The sequence below is a fragment of the Rhynchophorus ferrugineus genome, unplaced genomic scaffold, assembly GCF_030347505.1.
Source record: "Rhynchophorus ferrugineus isolate W39M unplaced genomic scaffold, kcgeb_rfMv2 rfM6, whole genome shotgun sequence".
Classification (NCBI taxonomy): domain Eukaryota; kingdom Metazoa; phylum Arthropoda; class Insecta; order Coleoptera; family Curculionidae; genus Rhynchophorus; species Rhynchophorus ferrugineus.
This window is the reverse complement of record NW_027472585.1, coordinates 15,712,412-15,732,154: the sequence shown is the minus strand read 5'-3', so window position 1 is coordinate 15,732,154 and position 19,743 is coordinate 15,712,412. Positions and strand designations below refer to the sequence as shown.

Here is a 19,743-nt window from a genome sequence, read left to right as displayed (position 1 = left end):
TACTAGTAATTTATGGAAAAATCATTAACATGGAGATATTGAAATAACTAAATTGATATATAACAAATTATGAATCTATTATGAAACTGTTAATTATTTATGAGGGATTGTTTAGTAAATTCATAATTCGAGGTATTTATAACTTCCACCTTTTATTACTACAATTTTTACAATATTTCTGTTCAAGAAGAAGAAATCCTGAATTTGGCATTCAAGTATTATCCTGACAAATGTTGATTAAATTAGAAATATGTAAAACTGCCTGAGATGTACATGATAAAGGTGGTGTTGTGGTTATTCAGAAGAACATATTTAGTTGACAGTAACTCGTATAAAATAATTTTCAAGCTCGGCATGTTTTATTTCATTTTAAACAACAACAGATACAATAAACTTTTTTAAGAGTCATTAATTATATTTACTATTTGCATTAAGTCGATTTGTAACAGTTTTCCATTCAGGTATTATATAATGCTTCAATTACAATTTATTTTGAACTGACAATGATTTAGTGGCGATAAGACTTTCAAGGTTTTACTGTTGGCAAAATCGTTTTTACTGAGAAGAAATGTGTTTGAAAGTTCCCGACTTCATGTATATATAATTAAAAAAAAACCAGTCTTTTCCTGATCATATAAGTGTCAAGTCCAATAAGTCAAGAGAATCGTTTGTTATTTATTTAAAATAAGAGGTCAAGTGAAAAATCTCCGGCCTACCATAGTAAAACACAATTTTTGGCGAAATTATTTTTTTCTTATTTAACATAATTCCCTTCAAGGGTGATACACTGATTATAGCAACCCTCCAAACTCTTCGATACCATTTTTGTACTACGATTTGTCCTTTTCTTCAAAATAGGCCTCAGTTTCGGCGATCACCTCTTCATTCGACGAAAATTTGTTCTCAGCGAGCATTATTTTGAGATCTGAGAACAGGAAATAGTCGTTGGAGGCCAGATCTGGAGAATACAGTGGATGAGGAAGCAATACGAAGCCCAATTTATAGATTTTTGCCATTGTTCCCATTGACTTGTGACACGGTGTATTGTCTTGGTGAAGCGGCACTTTCTTTTTTATCAAGTCCGGCCGTTTTTCGGCGATTTCGTCATTCAAACGGTCCAATAACGCTATGTAATAGTCGCTGTCGCTTTCTTTTTGAAGCTAGCCATTGAAAATTATTCCATGCGCATTCCAAAATACAGACGCCATATCCTTGCCAGTCGACTGTTACATTTTCCCACGCTTTGGAGCGGATTCATCGTGTGCAGAGCACTCGGGCGACTGTCGATTGGACTTCGAAGTGAAATGATGGAGCCATGTTTCATCCATTGTCACATATCGACGCAAAAACTCGGGTTTAATACGCTTGATCATTTTCAAACACTGCTCCGAATTATCAACTCGTCGTTACTTTTGATCAAAAGTGGGCTCGCGCGATACCCACTTTGCACAGAGCTTTCTTATACCCAAATATTTGAGAATGAGATGATGTACATGTTCAGTTGACATCTTTAGAGTGTCTGCTATTTCATTAAATTTCAATTTACGGTAATTCAAAATCATTTTGTGAATTTTTTAGATGTTTTCGTCGGTAACAATCTCTTTTGGGCGACCACTGCGTTCACCGTCTTCGGTGCTTATCTCACCACGCCTAAACTTAGCATACCAATCCTTGATCCAGCATCAAACCAAATGTTTGCTTCAACTGTATTTTTCCTTTCAAAAAGCAATATTTTATTAACCCGCGAAATTCCTTTTTATCCATTTTTTCACAATATCAAAATGCTATAATTCGCAAACTAATTATCCGACAGCTGTCAAATGTATACACGCATCTTTTGAGGGTTAGGGCTAACTAAAAAACATATAGATTTAATTCTAGTAGCGCCATCTATCTGTCAAGTCGGGGACTTTTTAATTGACTTGTTATTGACTGATATCAGCTTTTGGGAATTCCAGCTTGATTCGTCCATTTATTATATAGATTAGATAATTTGCTATTGATGGTTATTAAACGTTCGTTAAATGAAACATTGTTTACTCGTATCCGCCACTAACAACATTCGATGCCATTTTGATATTTCACCATTTATAATAAAGTAATCAAAATTTTGTATTAGTCTGATAACTTCAATTAATTATTTCAGTTATATATTATTGTTTGCATTAATGAATGTGTTCAACATATTTCGTATCAATTTTCTCTTCTTCTTCATATTGGGATCAGTGCACAAATAATCATTGCTTGGTCTTAGTTTTGATGAAACCTAATAAGAAATGCGATAAGAAAACAAAGCCTACGAAGACCACGTCTTCATACAGTTACAATTAACCTTATATTCCAAATTATGAGAAATATTCAATATATAACTTCAACTAAGAACGTGAAAAATCACGTAACTTTCTTCTTCACCATATTTAAACGCAATAACTACATATGTATAAGTATTAGTTGCGTCCACGTGCATTAATAGTGCTTTTAATTACTGTTTACTGGCACAGTTTTAATTATGGCTTTGACATATGACTATTACCTAATAATAAATGCATTTTTTAATGTTTTCGTGAACGTAATAACTTAGAATTGTCATCGTAACAATACCGATGATGCCTTGGATATAAGCATATAAAGCGTGACATATTGTAGGCATTTTACTGGTTTAATGGAGGTACGTTTTGAACCACTTCGGAAGCGTCGATGGTCGATAACCGGGGTTCGAGGACTTCTTTAACCGGTTGCGCCCGGTTGTCCAATTAAATCAGCGTTGCTGACACCGAATTATACCATTCATTACCGAAAATGATTTTTTATTTAAAAAATATCTTTGTGAAACTATTGAAGTTACATCTGAATATATAACAGTTCAGTTAGTAGTATTGCGTAAAATTACTGCTTCAAAATTAGAAACTAAATATTTTAATTTTAGTATTTCTTAGGATTTGACAATATACTAACACTGACGTATACTCAACCACAACACTGTGTTTTTGAACAAGCACAATGGCATACTGGTTCAAAAAATTTGGTCCTGTTGAGTCGTCGTGTCTAATGCGCAATGTGCAAAAACTGGTCTTGTCGTGGAATTGACGTAATGAAGAATTTTTCATGGAGATCATTATTTTAGAAAAGCCATAGAGCGTTAAGAGTTATCTTCAAAACTTTGCACTTAAATCGTTAAAATACATAAAAAGCGTTAGATCTTTAGATCGGCTTTCTGTATACAGTGTCAATCACAAATACGAGGGCACTATTTATATTTCGGGAATTGGCAGCACTGTTGTCATGTGAGCTCATCTGAGGGTTCCATCGTAAAGTTTGACATTTTTGACGATATACGTACTCAGAACATTTTATCGCTATTTGTTTATTTTATATTTAGTTGAAAGTTTCGTCTCGGCAAAAAATTGGTACTGGATTATCACCAATGACGTGGATTATCGCAACAAGAGTACACCAATGAACTTAGTTTGGCTTTTGGCGATGAAGCTCCATCAAAAACCACCGTGCATCGCTGGTTTAGTGAATTCAATCGTGGTCGTAGTTCGCTGTCCGACGAGCTCCGTGAAGGTCGTCCAAAATCGGTTGTTAAGCCGGAAAACATCGATGCTGTGCGCGAAAAGATTAAGCAAGATCGTCATGTCACCTATTGTGAGATTGAGGCATGCCTAAGCATTAGTTCCACCAGCATATATGCGATTTTACATGAACACTTAGCTGTGCGAAAGTTATGTTTGCGTTGGATCCCAAACAATTTGACAATCGCTCAAAAAATGGCTCGTGTCGATTGGTGCAAAGAAATGGTGTAAATTCAATCGCGGTGCTTCCAAAGACATTTATAACAGGTGACATCGATATATTCGTATTAGCCCCAAAGTAATCAGCAGTCGACTGTATGGGTGTTCCAAGATGAACTAAAACCAACAGAAGTTGTTCGCGCAGGAAGCCTTTCAAAGAAAATGGTGGCCTGTTTCTTCGTGAAAACTCTAGAGGATCGTAGAACAGTAAATTCTGATTGGTACATAACCATTTGTTTGCCAGAAATTTTCGGTGAAATTAGGAAAAGAAACAAGAGATGCCGGATTGTTCTTCACCATGGCAATGCGAGCTCTCACACATTGGCTCAAACAAGAGAATATATGAGCACACAAAACATCGAATTGATGGGCAATCAACCGTACAGTCCTGATTTGGCACCCAATGATTTCTTTTCGTTCCCATCCGTGAAAGATAAACTACGTGGTCAATAATTTTCATCGCCCGAAGAAGCTATTGAAGCGTTCAAAAATCGTGTTTTGAAGATACCTCATTCGGAATGGAATAAATATAATTGAAAATTGGTTTAAGCGTATGCAAATCAATCATCGTGGCGAGTATTTTGGAAAATAATAAAATTATATTCGCAGCTTAACTATGTGTTTTTTTTTCTATTCCCAAAACATAAATGGTGACCCTCGTATTTTGCATCATCGGCATATAATAGTTGGATATTATTTAAACAACGCTATGTTGATTTTTTTATTCATGAAATTAGCCTGGATAGTTTTAGACTCGCTATTGCATATTCCAACGGTTAATTTTGTTTACTGACGATTCCAAAATTTATTATTGCTTCTTCATGATGTTTGCCTGACAAAATAGTTGTCATTATTTTGAGCAAATATAGCTATGTATTATATTGTAATTCATAATTAATTTACGTAACTCACTCATGACATTGTAACTGACGTTTTGGTCATGAAACTTTGGATTAAATAAAATATGTATAACAAAAAAATTGAACCGACTCCGAAAAATAAATAAGGAACTCACTAAAAATTTAAACATAATCAAACTTAGATATTTTACACAAAAAAAGCAATTTAGAATAAAATATGTACGTAATAATCGTTACAATAACCCAAACAGTTATATTAATTTAGATTTGTTTTGTTGGTAATTTAATTTTTTGTATATGTCACAAAATTATATTATATTGTTTGTGCTCGGAACCGGCTCCAGAGTAGTCAGTTGGTAGCAGTTAAAATAATATTGTAAATAAATAAATAGATTTAAGTAGACATTAAGCTAAGCTGCGGGTATATAGTTAGATTAAATAAGTTTTTGATTATTTTTATAAAGTTATTACAACGATTATGGCTTTACTGAATGGCTTTTACACTGAACGGTTTCCGATATTCCGATTATTTTAGATAAAAAATATGTGAAAACTTTGTACGTGCTTTTGAGATTTGAGCGTTTTCCTCGATTTCACCCCTTTACCCCAACAAATCCTGATTTGGTTCCAATAGGACCACCGCGGAAGTGCACTCTTTCGAATAAAAAATAATTTTGAAAATCGGCCCACAATAGATGGAAAAATCGGTGAACGCAGATTAAAAAATATATATATAGCCGAACATAGAACCTCCTTCTTTTTCGACGTCGTTTAACTAGTTTTATTTTTTTAAATTTTTGGTAAGAAGCTTCACACATGCAATCCATTAACTACTATATTCATTTAACCTATACCCGTGTTAAGTTAAAAGTATCACTTTCGTGAGTTCTTTTCAGTCGATTTTGGTAATAATAGTAAATTGGATGAAGGTCATATTATATGGAGGATCGTATCAAGAACCTATATAGTTTTACTGCTGTCACTGAAGCTTATTTTATGTACGATTTAACGATATACGGCATACAGTAAAATTGTTGTACATTTAATAATTATAGTATCATAATACATCGTTATATGACAATAAAAATATATCCAACATAAAATATTATTACAGGATCAATTGAATTGTGAAACTTTTGATTCAGTAAACGGATAACACTACTTTTGTAGCCAGAATGTTCTATTAGCTGTATATTTCCAATGCGCTATAGTATGGCTTCATTCATTAACTATGATTAGATTTTAAAGCCATTTTTTGAGCCATTATTCGAGGCAATAATAGTGGAAAATAGTCTTTTCCGGACCAATTCGTTCTTTAAATAAGAACTATAAATAGTGAAGACCCGTTTGATGTTGCTGTTCATTAAATTACAGTTCTTACAAATTTACCCATTATGTTGCACAAGCAATATTAGTTTTAGTCATTGTATAATATAAAAACAGTAGCCATTGGCCACTCACTTCCTGTTAAAGGTCGTTTAGCGAAAACCAGCGAATTATAATAAATTTTCGATGTCAGTGACCTTGACCTGATAATCGATGTTATATTTCTTAAAATAGGTAAAAGCCCAGAATCATACTGTTCAATCCTGAAAAAATAGGACATGCTTCAGTTGCTTTATGACGACAATCGATCAGTATATATTTATGCAATAAAATAAAATTCTACGTATTCTTCTGAATTATCGATATTTTACTCCTTAAGTTTTGTTTAAACTTGTTAAAGAAACTTTCGATTTGGATTATAGCGTTATCAGTATACTTTTTTCTTATAATATATACGTAATTGATGTTTATTTATGTATACAATGACTAAAACGCTTTATCTCATTAAATACATACATACATTACGCCAAAAGAAAGATCGGTTTACAATTTAATTGCTATTCTATGTAAATGTTCTTATAAAACTTCTTAACACACAAACTCATCAATCAAAATAAAATGATACAGAACTAATAAAGAAGTAAATACAGAACTGATGTAGAATAGCACACCATTGAAATAGACAGGAGCAAATTATACGGACCTCAGAAAAGAATGCAGAGTGACAAATACACAAATAAATTATTTTGTTTGGTTATATTTTATATTTACTTTTGTTATTAGTTTGAATTAATATAAGTAAGAAAAAGTTGTTAAAACATTATTGAAGGTGTTGTTCAACTCTATAATTTATTTTTCCCAAGTTTTTTTACCCGAGGTGAAATTTTGAATATCATTATTAATATGAAAGTAATCTTTAACGAGACTATTTAAATATTCTTAACACAATTTTACCTTTGTGTTACATGGAAAAAATCTTAAGGTTATATTTTTGTCTGCATCACTCTGTCGATTTTCTTTCACTTCTCGACATAGAGATACGCTTATCACAAGAATCGAACAATCTACGTGCTGTTATTCTTTTTCTATCACTTAAATTACTAAGGTTCAACAAAATAAAACTCGTAATGTCTTAGTTTATCTTATTTTACATTTACATTTGTATTCTTTTGTTTTATATGGTTATATTTTATATTCATTTTTGTATTAGTTTTGAATGTATAAAAATGTTGCTATATAAATAGTATTAATCAAAAACATAAATAGTATTAATCAAAAACATTAATAGAATCTTTAATTGTAATTTTTTAATTTACCACTAAATGGTGTAAATAGAATTAAAACATTCCTTACATTTTTTAGATAAATATGATGTTAAATAAAATATATTTCCACAGGTGATAAAAATTTATCAAAAAACGATATATTACCGCTTTACTTTGTTTTTTAAATTCGTTTTCATATCGTATATTGTATAACTATTGCAATACCCATGCATGGTAATTATATTTAATAATTCGTAGAGCATTTCGTGGTATAATGTTCAGTTTCAGTTAACATATAGGAAAAATGTAATTGCACATGTAATTAGCGCAGTTTTTAAGCCAATTATTTATATTGTTTAAAATAATAATGTTAAATTGAAAAAGTACTAAATATCTCGACTTAATTCTCGCTGTTTGTTCGTGTGAATATTAATGTAAGTAAGAAAAAGTTGTTAAAACATTATTGAAGGTGTTGTTAGACTCTATAATTTATTTTTCCCAAGTTTTTTCTATTGTCATATGATTTATATGGTAGAAAACCGATTCATTCTTTAAGATTACCCAAGATGAATTTTTGAATATCACTATAAAAATGAAAGTAATCTTTAACGAGACTATTTAAATATTCTTAACGCAATTTTACTTTTGTGTTACATGGAAAAAGTGTTAAAGGTTATATTTTTGTCTGCATCACTCATTATTATATCATTATTGCTATACCCAGGCATGGTAATTATATTTAATAATTCGTAGAACATTTCGTGGTATAATGTTCAGTTCAGTTCAGTTTTTATGCCAATTATTTATATTGTTTAAAATAATAGTGTTAAATTGAAAAAGTACTAAATATCTCGACTTAATCCTTGCTGTTTGTTCGTGTGAAAATTAATGTAAGTAAGAAAAAATTTGTTAAAACATTATTGAAGGTGTTGTTCAACTCTAACATTTTTCCAAGCTTTTTCTATTATCATTTGATTTATATTGTATAAAACCGATTAATTCTTTAAGATTACCCAAGAAGAATTTGTGAATATCATTATAAAAATGCAAGTAATATTTAACGAGGCCATTTAAATATACTTAGCACAATTTTACCTTTGCGTTACATGGAAAAAGACTTAAAGGTTATATTTTTCTCTGCAACATTCTGTCGATTTTCTTTCATTTCTCGACATAGATATACGCTTATCAGAAAATTCGAACTATCTACGTGCTGTTATTCTTTTTCTATCACTTAGCTTACTCAGGTTCCCCTAAAGAAAATGAAAGAAGGGCTGCTTATTAAATTTCGAAAAAATGTTGTTCTGCTAATGTACATTAAAGTACAGTTGTACAAGAAAATCTTTATATGATGATTTGGTATCCATATTTAGGATAATGCAAAGATGAGTAATCTGGATAAAATTCAGTAATGCTTTTCTTAATAGCTCAACAAGCAATCAATGTTTTTTTTTAATTATTAGTACTCTTATTGGTTTAACAATCTGCCCCAAATAAACATTTTTTATGATTATATTATATATATGACATGTAGATAATCACTTCAATAAATTATCTCCTGAGTATAATATTATCTTAGTCAGCCCTATTCTACGTGTCTTTCTAAAGTCTATATATGTTCTATAATCAGATAGGAAGGTGTTTAACGTTTTAGTCTACGCACTTCACTATCACGTCCCAGATTTTGCTGCTTAGCGAGCAAATGGGGTTCACTACCACTCTTTTAAAAAGAACGAACAAAGAACTTAACGCAAACATTTTAAATCGTATTCGATGTGGATTCTAGAAGGATATCGCGTTGTAAGACATTATTAGAAATATAGAATAGAGCATCTATAATGACACGCAACGCTTTGTTTTGGATCTGTTGTATGATGGCTATATTAGACTTGTTAGAACTCCATAATTTCATTCTATATGATCAAAGAGGCTTAAGTATTGATTAGTATAGCAGTACCTTGTTATCTAATGATAACTTGGATTTGCATCCGATAAGCCATGCATGTGCATTCTTCCAGGTTAGGTTTCGTTCTAGATGCGGATCAAAATATTTAGCATCCTCAGCTTGGGGAAGTTGACAATTATTGATATTCACTGCTGGGAATATTCTTCTGAGCAAAGTGAATGTTACCTGAGTAGATTTTGTTTCATTTTCCATGCCCTCAGCAACAGTTGTATTTTATCAACATGTGTTTGGAGTTTCTTTGATGCTGTTATTGGATCTTCGTGAGATTGTTAATAAAATAAGATTGCTGTGTCGTCAGCATATGTTGCTTCAGTAGTGATTTTTGTTGTCGGTAGATAGGCTGTATATAGGATATATAGGATGTATATATCACACCCAATGTATTGCCTTGCATAATTCCTGAATATATTGGATGTAATTCAGTGAGTTCATGGTCTGATTTTATGTATAATTTCCCAAAGATTTTCGAGATTATCGGTAGTAAACTTATAGGCCGGTAGGAAGTGATTCAGGAGGTTCTGATTTTTCCTGATTTGAGAAATAATATTATTTTTGCTACTTTCCAAATGCTACGAAAATAATTCATTCGTAATTTTGCATTTAATTTAATTTAAACGTTAATTATTTTATACCCTTCTTTGATTGTTCCTTATTGTTCCCTCTCATTATTAATTGTAATATTTTCATCTATCAGGTCCCTTTGCAATGGCGAATTTAGGAAACTGATAATGTTGTATCTTTCGCCATTACATAGCTAAGATGGGAAAGGTTTAAATACACAATTTTTAAAAGATTTCAGAAAATGTCCATCTTCAGTTTATTCCTTCTAGCAATTGTATTTTTTTAACGGTTGTTTAAGGTGGGTTATGCTGCTGAAACCTTTTGAATTTATTGAAGTTTGTTATCAATTGTCTCGTAGCTTCCTCTTTTCTACTATTTTTTCCTGGATTGCACATGTTTGCAGATGTTTTTTGAGTTGCTTGAATTATAGCTTGTAGATTGGTAAATAGGACGAAAAACAAAAGAGGCATACATTTTAGTCTTCTATTTCGAGATGTGATGCAAATATATAATATTTTAATCAAAATATTCATTTACTTTTTGGTCAATCTATTATTTAATAAAGATAATGTCCTTGATGCCGGATATAAATCGACTTTTTTCTAATGCAACAGCGCCAATTTAATTTTCGGAATAAATGTGATTAACCGATACAAAAAAGCAGTACTTTGCCGCGTTCTAAGTATGAAAAAGTTTCCAATTTAAATCATTGGTCGTCGACGACGACTGGCGACAAACTTTCGACCGATTTCGGTTTCGATACCGTTTTGAATAATTTTAATTGTTTCTTGGGGCCGTTGTTGTTTGTTGTTGGTTTAGCAACAACCAAACAGTCTGATGATGTTTTTTAATTTCTTTTAATTTCACCGAATGCTATTGCACCGCTCGGGTTGTGTTGCCCCATTGTTTGGTTATAACTTCGGTTACGCTGCCAGTTTTTACGCGTGAACACGAGCTGACATAATAGTTCAATAACAATGGTATGGTCGCTGATGAAACGTCACGTGATCGTGGATCGTTTGCGGTTGTCAAGGAACAACATCATTACGGTATTTATTTCTAATTCTGTTCTAAGCTTTCTTTGAATTTCTTTGAATATTTACTGATTTTTTTTTTATTACTCTTCGTGAGTCCACAATCTGCCCTACTGGCAATAAGTATTTCTTATGTCTATATTATATATACATGGCATGTAGAAAATCACTTCATTAAGCAATCTTCTGTATAAATATTATCTTAATTAATTAGTCTTATTCTAAAGCTTATTCTAAAGTCTACATATGTCCAGTAATCAGATCAGGTGGTGTTAAACGTTTTAGTCTACGAACTTCACTATCACGTCGCATATTTAGCTGATTAGCGAGTACATTGGGATGCACTGACACTCTTTCGAAGTACTTCACACAAACACGTTGAATTACACTCGTTATAGGTTCTAGAGGAATATCGCGTTGTATCACTTTATTTGAAATATTGTAGGGAGCATCAACAATGGCACGCAACACCTTATTTTGGAACCGTTGAATGATGGATATATTAGATTTGCTAGCGGTACCCCATAGTTGGATTCCATATGCCCAAATGGGCTTAAGTATATACCTCATACAGCAATACCTTGTTATCTAATGATAACTTGGATTTGCGCCCAATGAGCCAATACATTTAATATAATTTTAGTCCCAGTTGTTTCCGTTTAGAGAGTATGTGCTTCTTCCAGGTTAAGCGTCGATCTAAATGCATACCAAGATATTTAACATGCTCTGCTTGGGGGAGTTGACGATGATTGGTGGTGGTGGACCAACCACCACCACCAATCGATATTCACTGGTGGACATGTTCTTCTACGCAGGGTAAAGGTTATATGCGTGGATTTTGTTTCATTGGCTTTAATGCGCCATGTCTTCAACCATAATTGTATTTGCTCCAGGTGGGTTTGTAGGTTTATTGATGCTGTGACTGGATATTCATGTGATGCTAAGATTGCTGTATCGTCTGCATATGTTGCCACAGTAGTTATTTTTGTGGTGGGTAGATCCGCCGTATACAGAAGATACAGTACTGGACCCAGTACACTACCTTGCGGAACTCCTGAATATATGGGATTTAATTCGGTATGTTCATCGCCTTGATTTACAATAAAATGTTTATCAGTGAGATACGATTTTAGTAACTGATAGTCCGGATGAGGGAGAAGTTTCTTTAGCTTAACCTGCAAGCCCGTATGCAATACTTTGTCAAAAGCCTGAGATATGTCTAGAAAAGCAGCCGAACAATATCTTTTGGCATTTACGTCAGCGTTTATTTTGTTTACAAGTCTATGCACTTGTTCTATAGTCCCATGCTTATTGCGAAAGCCAAACTGATGTTCTGGAATAATTTTTCTTTTTTCTATTATATAGTTTAGCTTTTTTATGTATAATTTCTCGAAAACTTTCGAGATTATCGGTAACAAACTTATAGGTCGATAGGAGGTCAGTCTTCTGGTATTTTTCCTGGTTTAAGAATGATTATTTAATACCGATTTTTTTCGTTCATAATTTTAACTGATTATATGTTATTGTTTAGTAGATGTTGTAATTCCATAAGAACAACGTGATTTTGTTGTTCCAAAAAAATGGTATCACCATGAATTTTTTGTCGACGCTAGAACTGTGATTTATCGTGGCTATGGATAACTTTAGTCACCTATTTTGTAGATCGTTTTCAATGATCTTCATCCATGTCGTTTTCGGAGCTGTTGGCTTCGGCTTCTACCAAATAGATGGAAAACCACGAAAGTTTGTCAGGAAATTGTTACTTTCAAAATTATTTCCTCAATTGTGCACTCATTGCCGCAGCTTAAATGAACGTTTTAACTTATTATATAATCTCAGAGAGAAACATCAAGAATTTGCCTTAAGAATCTTATTTGAAAGGCCTATTTTAGATGTAATAGTCAGAAATCAGAGCCATATAAAGGTGAAATAAGGTGGTTGTAACAATAGTTCGAATTTTAGGATATTAATTTTCAATAAGCAGTGTAAAAATGACTGCATTGTGTTGCTTCGATATATATCTGAATAACTTCTGTTCTTCATAAACAGATGCCTCAAAACTTCTGAAAACGTATTACGCGAGATATTAATGTGTTTTTAATTTTATTACCCTTAATGATTCTGGCCTCTGATATTACTCACGATTTCATCACGAGCACTTCAAAAAGTTATGTCTGCATAGTAATAGAAATGTAGTCTGCACACTTCATTGTTATTACGCACATTTAGCTAATTGGCAAGAATATTGGGTGTACTGAAATCGATGTTAACTTCGAATAAAAAATATCAAGGTACGATAAATATCGAGTGAACCATAGATATTTATAAAAACACCAATATTTTCGGTAACAAATAAAGCTGTCTCTTATATTTGTAAAATGTATTCATTGTCACTGAAATTAGGAATTAAAGTACCCACACTCTGTAAAAAATAACTTTGACAGGTGTTTTCACTTTAGTCTGTTCCGTTGTTAGTTCAGAAGTTGGCCAGCTTTGGGAATAAGCCTCTCTGAAGCTCTTTTCTCCAAATTAGGGTAGGTAGATTCTAGCGCTTTCCATAAAAATAATGGGTCTTGTTTTAAATCAGTTACCGGACTTTTTAAATAATATTGTAATTCCATATCCATATTGGTGTCAAGTTGACTGAACTAATTCCACTTTTATTATAGAATTCTTTGTCAATTGATCATTTTCAATTGGTTTATTCATTTCAACATCTGAAATCAATTATTGTTATACCTAATAGCTCTGGAAGAGCCTAATATATCTTGAAAATATATATTTTTGAAGCGGGAATCCAAGCTAGTCTCAACAGCAACAATATTAACATTTTCAGTTTGTTTCTTCATTTCTTTAATTACGTTATTCTTTAAATTCTGGTAAATGGTGTAACTTTACTACAGGTTGCCTATTTTTCACCACAGACCTCACGAGTAGTTATTTCTATTGGTCGTAAAATCTCACAAACCTTAGTTAAATTAAGAATAATTAACGTTTCGATAATTTAGTCTCGTAACATCGATGTGTCTATGATATCGTAGTCAACACGTCGATATGAAAAGATTGACGGTTTACTGCTAAACTTCGATGTTTATTCGCCATCGATGAATATCGTTCATCCCTAGATGACACTCTTTCGAAGTACTTACAAATTGAACATACTCGTTATGGGTTTTATGAGTATATCACTTTATTAAAAATGTAAAACAGAGCATCGACTAGGGACCGTACCATTTTATTTTGATACTGTTAAATGATATCTATGTTAGAGTTTATATAAAATTTGAACAGCAATATGTTGTACTTCTTGGATTGAATCCACAACTTGGATTTATATCCGACTACCCAATGCATTTGATTAGTTTAAGTACAAGTTGTTTTCGTTCAGTAAATTTCTTCTTTCAAGTTAGACGTGCTGTCTAGATGCAGGGTAAGTTATTTAGAATCATCCGCTTGGGGTAGTTGTAGTCTTAAAAGCTTCATAGGTAGATTTTGTGTTATTGGCTTTATATGAATCAGATAACTTAGATTAGTTCAAATTCAGACAAAGCTACACAAAAAATACAGTGGATCAGAACCGTAAAAAAAGAAAATAAATGTCTCTTCAACTCTTCAACTTTTTTAGACGTAGCGCAAGCCTTCGACATCAGTTCGAATGAAGGCTTGATGTATAAATTAAACAAAATACGTCTAAAGTAATATGCAGTTTCTGAGTGTACAAGAAATATAAGCGAAACTGTCTCAAGGTAAAACTTATTCTCTATCTACTCTATACGAAAAATGTCTCTAAACTGGTAGAACTTACGATGGCTGAATACACAGTAAGAATCAAGATGTCCATAAAATGACTTGAGGATGCTAGTAAGAAAATTATAGAGTGGAGTAAGCAATGGCGAATAAAATTAAATAAGCATATATATTCCATTCAAATTTTATTAACGATATTCGAATATATTAACGATTTAAATAATCTAGCCATGAACTTAGATGGCGCAAAAAATGTGCGACACAAAAAAGGAAATGTTATTTAATTTTATTGAAAGTTGTATTGGACTATATATTAGTTATATGGTTGGCGAATGCTGAAATCTTTTTACTAAAATAATTTTTCCCATTATGTAGAAATATTGCGTATACCATTTAATAATATGCGTATGTCTCCTAATAACTGATCTGTTTCTGTTAATCAACCGACCGAATTCTCGAAGCCAATCAAATTTTAAACTCAAAATTATGTCCTTGATTAAGATAACTTATACAAAATATTAAATTTATGTGGAAAAAATTAATAGATATACATTAATCGAGTTAGCGCTAAAATATGAAAGGAACTTTTATATAAAATACTTTTTTGCTCGGCAAGCAACGAAGCCACGTTGTTGAAACCGTTCGTAATTCCAGTTCTTGTGGTAGCTATTTTCGCTCCTTTTTGGACCTTTCCCATTCACGTTCTTATGCAATATAGGTCTATGCGATATTAGGACAGAAGAGGGGTCTTGGATTTATCTACAAGAGCAATTTTAAAGTGGTTCCCAGTCAAAGCTGTTACTTTATATGTTTAATTAATGCCCCGTTTATATCAATATATGTATGTTACCCAAGATATGGAAAATAATAACGTTACCTCAACCAATGTCCTTGTTATCAGTAATTAGCAAATTATTCGAAAAATTCATGTTAAAAGAAGAAGGAAGCTACTAATACAGGATAACACTGTAATTCCTTAACTGTAATTGTGTAACAGTGTAATTGATTGTAAGCACATCAATTTTTATTCTATTGACCAATTTAATAGAATTACTAATATAATTGAAAGGTCTTATGAAAAAAGAAAAGCCTTTATAGGCATTTGTTAAAATATGGCATTATTTAGAGATCCGTTCTTTATCTAATGTACATCGGTGATATTCTTGAGTTAGGAACATAGTACAACGTACACTTTTATTGATTATATGCCATAATGGCAAAGCAATACAGAATTCATTCTAAAGACATTAAATCTGACCATGTTAATTTTACGTTGAGGAGAAATCAACACAACGCTATCGAATCAACAGATTAAAAGTCATCAGATATGGGCAAGTTGTGAGCAAATAATTCTTCTCAATGTCAATGTTGAGGCAGCCAGGCCAAGCCAGAACGAATTCTCGAAAATAATCGAATTCTAATTAACTATATATAAATATATATATATATATATATATATATATATATATATATATATATATATATATATATATATATATATATATATAGATGATAAATATAAATATGAAATATAAAAAATATAATCAAGCATATCATATGCAAAAAAAACGTGTAATTAAGAGCATAAAAAGCTTTAATTATCTATGTCTCCATAATACCATAAATTTCTAATTCAAAATGAGAAAAAGTATCTGCATGTCTTTAAGCATGCAACATTTTATCACGTAAAATTGAAATAATTACTAACCCGTTTAAGTCGGATTATAATTGCAAATGCAGAAAAAGCGTATAATAATATCTCATTATCGTTTAATATTAACATTATCATTAATCAACATATATTGTAAGGTTTATTCGAAAATTAAAAAAAAAACTAATGCGATTATTTTTTCTTCATATGGAATAATGTTTAACTGTTTTCATTTTAAATTTTGATAAGAAATTATTGTTCCTCAATAGCTTTATAACAATTATTGTTATGTTTGAATGTCTATATATATATATATATATATATATATATATATATATATATATATATATATATCTAAGAAATCTTCTTCGACTTCGGTTCGGATGAAGGCTTGATGTATAAATTAACCAAAATACGTCTAAAGTAATATGCAGTTTCTGAGTATATAAGAAATATAAGCGAAACTGTCTCAAGGTAGAGTTACATCAAGGTAAAACTTATTTTCTATCTACTCTATACCAAGAATATCTCTAAACTGGTAGGACTTACGATGGCTGAATACACGTTTTTAGTGATTATTCACGATCTAGTAAGAACCAAGATGTCTATAAAATAACTTGAGGATGCTATCAAATGATGATCTATGATTTATAAAAAGATGCAGAAATATTAATTCATCCCAACTAAAATATAATTTTCATATATGAATGATTAAACCTCTATTATCATAGATACCATAAATCGTTTGAACAAACAAGACATTTTATATTCGAATCATCAATCATTCGTTCATAGTGTGATGAGACCTATGTTTGAAATTTTTGTCATCATGTCATCATATAGACCTTGATATATAGATAGATTTAAACATTGGAATTGCGTTTCAAGGTTTATTCTTCAATTAGTACTGCTTGTCGTATTTTAATCGAAAAACTTTATTTCTAATACGATTTCGAGGAAGGATATATAGAATTTACTTTGGACCTCAAGTTTACTTATTTTAAAAGCCGGACTTTAGTCTTAACAATAATATTTCCCCTCTTTCACAAGCACTATTTTAGAGAACAGCTCCTGTGGTTTTTTGTGATTTACAATATTTTGGCCTACTCTTCATTAATCCTCGAGTAATGCGAACGAAGAATAGCAAAGCTTCAGCATTTTTATCAGTAAATTATATAGTGATATCATCAGCAAATTAGATCGGTTAAAATGTTTATAGCATCATAATATGGTCATTAAAGTTTGTACATACTTTGTGGTAAAAAGTGGCACAGATATGACACATAGGCTTATGCAGTTGTTCATATCGTTATAGAGTTTTTGGTATTGGGAGCGTGGGAAGGTTTACATATGTCATTATTTAAGGTCAAAAAATAGATAGTGACAAATCTGCTGTGTAAGTTATTTGAGTTTATGTATTATAGTACAACTTCATTCCCTTTTTTGAAACTTTACTGCATGCAATAGGCATATATTTTTAACTTACCATTTTGCGATCTTCTTTACGCTACTTTAATTTAATTAAATTATTTGTGGTTATTAGACGTATAAAAATTGTTTGTTTTTTAATTATTGTAAGGGTAACACGTTCTGTTTTTAAGAACTCTGAGAGATGCTGATTGTAAGTATTATGCCAGTAATGAACTTTCTCAAGCAATTAACAGACGATGAGGTCCTTTGTTTTATATACTCGAGTTGAAGGTTCTTTCAATTTTTTATAAATAATTATTAATCATACTTAATAAATCTCCAAATAACGAATTTCAGCCTTACACTCAAACGCGTATCAATCGCAACAAGTCGTAATTAGGATGGTTCTTGTGGCTATTTACTACAACTACCATTTTTTATTCAATAATTGATCTCCCATGATGGTGTTTCTTGTTTCCAGTATCTCATATTCAGACCGTTCCGATTGATTCTTTGTCGATTATGTCGAGTTTTTTACGTTTAAAGCGTATATACAAGTGTCTTCACGTTATTGCCATTGGATTAACTTTACCTTGAACTAAACTCGAAATAATACAGTTTACATAACGTAAGATAACGAGAAGTAACAGGAATAAAATTTAAAGATTTACAAAATATTAAAAATTAATTCATTATCCTAGGAGTATAATATTAGAAAAGATTTGTGAGATTATGTAAGATTAATTAATTTTCTTAGGAAGTAGGTATTCACGAAGGTAATTTATGCTTTTCATGTTGTTAAGTGGAGCGAGTAACGAAACCAAAATATTTTTAGTGTTATTTAAGAACTATCTAATTTTTGTAGCCTTCTGAATCGAAAATGAATATTTTATTTTTCATTGTAACAATCTGTTTATGTTTACGTCAGTTTTCCATTTGTTGGTTTCAAGCCCCACAGTGATCAAAAAAGTATTAAGACGTACAATTGTAGTGTTCAGTCAACAAGAAATATCATTTGAGTGCTGAAGAAACTTTGGTTTATCATGATGTTCTTTTTTTAGTTTTTTTAAATGAAACTAAATAAAATCATTTCACTACCACCATATTCACCGGACCTAACCCCGTGAGACTTCCAACTGTTCTAAACCATTATTTCAAATTCAAATCGAACAAGGGCAGATATCTCAAAGAAATAGTTCAACAACTTATTAATAACGAAGAATGGAAGAAACGTTGGTATAAATAAATGAAAAATTCATATGCCTTTTATTTTAAATTTATTACTATCTTTCAAATTTCATACTTTCATTCCTGTTTTTTATACTAAAGCAATAAAAAGCAAATAGAAATATTGAAGTATACTTTCTACTGCAAAAATTGATTTTTCTTACTGCATATTTAACTCGCATGATATATTTGAAACCATTTCTTTTAATATGTATTAACCCAAATAGTCACGTCAATCATACTGAATCCGAGAGAAATCAAATAAATTTAATTGAAAAAGTCACTGCGTTTGATTTGGCGTAAAACGTACAGGTCCCATAGTTTTTGTGTTAAATATTTCTTTTGATGGTTTTGATCTATAACAAAATTTCAGCAAACATTCCTTAATATTTCTGCAACGGTTTACTTTCTCTCTAAATGACAATACTACATTATTAAGTTGTAGGGCTTTGTATCTATTTTCTCTTTTTTTTAAATTATTTCGTAGTTTTTAAAGATGTATAAAGTTTCGTAACTGTTCATTACTGTATTTTTCTTGGGCCTTCCTTCAATAACATGCTCATTCATATTGGTGCTAATAGTGACACTGAGTACTCGCCACGATGATTTCCATACGCTTAAACCAATTTTCAAAGTATTTATTCCATTTCGAATGAGGTACCTTCAAAACATGATCTTTGAACGCCTCAATAGCTTCTTCGGGCGATGAAAATCGTTGGCCACGCAGTTTATTCTCCACGGATGGGAACAAAAAGAAATCACTGGGTGCCAAATTAGGGCTGTACGGCGGATGACCCATCAATGCGATGTTTTGAGTGCTCAAATAGTCTCTTGTTTGAACCGATGTGTGGGAGCTCGCATTGTCATGATGAAAAACAATCCGGCGTCTCTTGTTTCTTTTC

General features: G+C 31.5%; 2 protein-coding genes across 2 annotated transcripts in view; one reads left to right on the top strand and one right to left on the bottom strand.

Annotated features, from left to right (window-relative positions):
- Positions 1–19,743, bottom strand: part of Ir8a (Ionotropic receptor 8a) — a 66,943-nt gene that overhangs the window by 35,988 nt on the left and 11,212 nt on the right. The window lies entirely within an intron of this gene.
- Positions 1–19,743, top strand: part of LOC143198145 (CD180 antigen) — a 28,183-nt gene that overhangs the window by 757 nt on the left and 7,683 nt on the right. The gene's annotated exons all lie outside the window — the stretch shown is intronic.